Below are 2566 nucleotides of genomic sequence, written 5' to 3'. Positions count from 1 at the left end.
CTTGAGTATGTCAGAGTTTGTGAGGATGGCACAGGATAAAGAATTGTTCAGGTTGGTCATTCACAGAGATACTTTGAGTCATACTTATGGCACCTATTAATGCAAGTGGTGGAGAACATGACACATGTTTGGAACTGCTAATCAAAAGTTCAGTGATTTGGATCCCCTAGCTGTTTGGTGGTAGAGAAATGGGAAGTCTTCTTCCATAAACATTTATAGCTTCAGAAACATAATTCAGACTTGGTTCAAGGGTAGTGGGTTTGTTTCAGTCCAGCAGCTGTGTTAACGACACCATAACAGTGTAAATATGGAGAAAGAGTACGACCCTCACTCACACTCATTCCTGATTTTAAAGCAGGCAATATTTCCTTGTTTTGTTCAAACAACTGTTGCTTGGTATAGGTTTCACACGAATATATTTAAGTATTCTAGGATTCCAAATCTTCTCAATGTTATCCATAATTGATTATGATCCACACAATCTCAAAATGCCTTTGCTTAGTCATTAGATCACTGCCTTCAGAATTGCAGAGCAGCTTCTTACCACTAGGCCACCAGAGATCCACATTAAACGACAAGTAAACATTTTCTGATATTTTCCGCTTTCAACCAAGATACATCTAACATCAGAAATTATATCTTTTGTTACATAGCGTCTGAATCCATGGACCAGTTCCCTATCCATGTACTATAATCTTCAAGATTTTACTTCCATGTGATATTAAAGATATTGTTTGATAATTTGTGCACTTTTGGATTACCTTTTTTTTTTTTTTTAATGGAAGCAAATATGGATCTCTTCCAGCCACTTGGCATAGACTAGTAAGCATATTCAGAGCTGTATCTGTTTCCTGATAACACCTCATTTGGTATTCATTGATTTTTGGGGACTTGTTTTTTTTGCCAATGATACCAATGCAACTTGAACTTCTTCCTTCAGTACTATTCATTCTTAATAGGCAACTTCTTTAAATGGCTCAGTGCTAATCTATCTTTAAAAAAAGAAATAAATTTTATGTAGTTTTCCATCTCCTCTTGATGCTTCCTGCATCATTTAAGATTTATCCTGCAGGTTACTTCATAATTGCAACTCGAGGCTTGGATTTGTTCTTCACCTCTTTCAGCTTGAGAAATCCCCAGTGTGTTCTTTCCCTTTTGGTTTCCTAACTCTATTATCTTGTCGCTTTTCTTTATAATATTTTGCTTTGCTTCCTCAAGCTGTCCTAACTTACCAGAGGTTCTCATCCCAAGAACAACACTATCAGAAGTCTATTCTGATGTTAGTCAAATCCACATTTTAATATTATTTTTTTATTATTGTCTCTTTTCCCCCTATTACGGTGAGTATTTAAAAAAATATTTTTTGAACCTTTCCAGCAATGATCTCCACATGTGGACATACGCCTCTCATGAAAGATCTCCTTCATCCCTCTCCAGAAGAGAAGAGGAAGCACAAGAAGAAGTGCCTGGTGCAGAGCTTGAATTCCTATGTCATGGATGTGAAATGCCCCGGATGCTATAAAATCACCGTCTTCAGGCGTGCACAAACAGTAGTTTTGTGTGTTGGCCGCTCCACTATTCTCTGTCAGCCCACAGAAGGAAAAGCAAGGCTTACAGAGGATGCTTCTTCAGACGGAAGCAGAATTAAGGAAAACACGCTGACGAGTGGGAACTTATCGCAATAAACACAATTATGGATACATTTTTATTATTGTCTTTTATTATCTGTATCTTTATAAATCTGTCTTTTTTCCCATCTTTTGGAACCAGAATGATAATATCAGAAAATGATGATTTTGTTATGTGCCATTGAATGAACTGTGGCTTCTAGTGACCCTTAGAATAAGGACCTGCCCTATCGTGTGCAATCCTCACCGTCTCCAACACACTTGAGCTCACTGTTAAAATCATTCTGTCAATCCATCTTGTTAAAAATCTTCCTCTCTTATGCTGACCCACCACCTTTACAAGCATAATGTCCTCTCCAAGGGCTGGCCGCTCCTAACAACATGCCCAAAGTCTGTCAGATGGAGTTTCATCATCCCTGCCTTCAAGGAGCACCCTAGGTTTGCTTTCTCCAGTGCAGATCTGTTTGTTCTCTTGGCATTTCATGGGATATTCAGTACTCGTCTTCAACACCACAACTCAACTCAAAGGCATCGTTCTTTTTCTGTCATCCTTAATTTTTGTCTGATTTACCGATGCACAGTAAGCAATTGAGAAGGCCATGGCTTGGATCAGGCACACTCTAGTCTTTATATTAAGTAAAGTTTATTATATTAAAAAAGCAAATTTGGTGGCCACAAGATCTGAAGAGTGGGGTTATCAGTTAATGTTTTGTTTTGTTTTTTTAAGTCAATGTTTTTTAACCCTATGTCTTCTATTTTTTTAAAAAAAGATACTGTCTTTTTTTATTTCAAAGGAGCTACCTCCATCTTTTTTCTTCTATTTGATGTCATATTTATGCCTTTATAATCACCCTCTAAGTCCTCCCTGATGTGGGCTATACCTGGTTCTACATATACTTGGGATAAAGACAATCCTTGCTTCTTTCAATTCCCTTGGA

General features: G+C 37.5%; 1 pseudogene; it reads left to right on the top strand.

Moving 5' to 3' along the window:
* The first annotated feature begins 1379 nt into the window (after positions 1-1379).
* LOC102865401 lies at positions 1380-1648 on the top strand (annotated as a pseudogene).
* Positions 1649-2566: the final 918 nt, after the last annotated feature.

Source organism: Elephantulus edwardii, unplaced genomic scaffold (genome assembly GCF_000299155.1).
Source record: "Elephantulus edwardii isolate Elephantulus edwardi_28Jun2011 unplaced genomic scaffold, EleEdw1.0 scaffold00064, whole genome shotgun sequence".
NCBI classification, from domain to species: Eukaryota; Metazoa; Chordata; class Mammalia; order Macroscelidea; family Macroscelididae; genus Elephantulus; species Elephantulus edwardii.
This window is presented reverse-complemented; position numbering and strand designations above follow the sequence as displayed.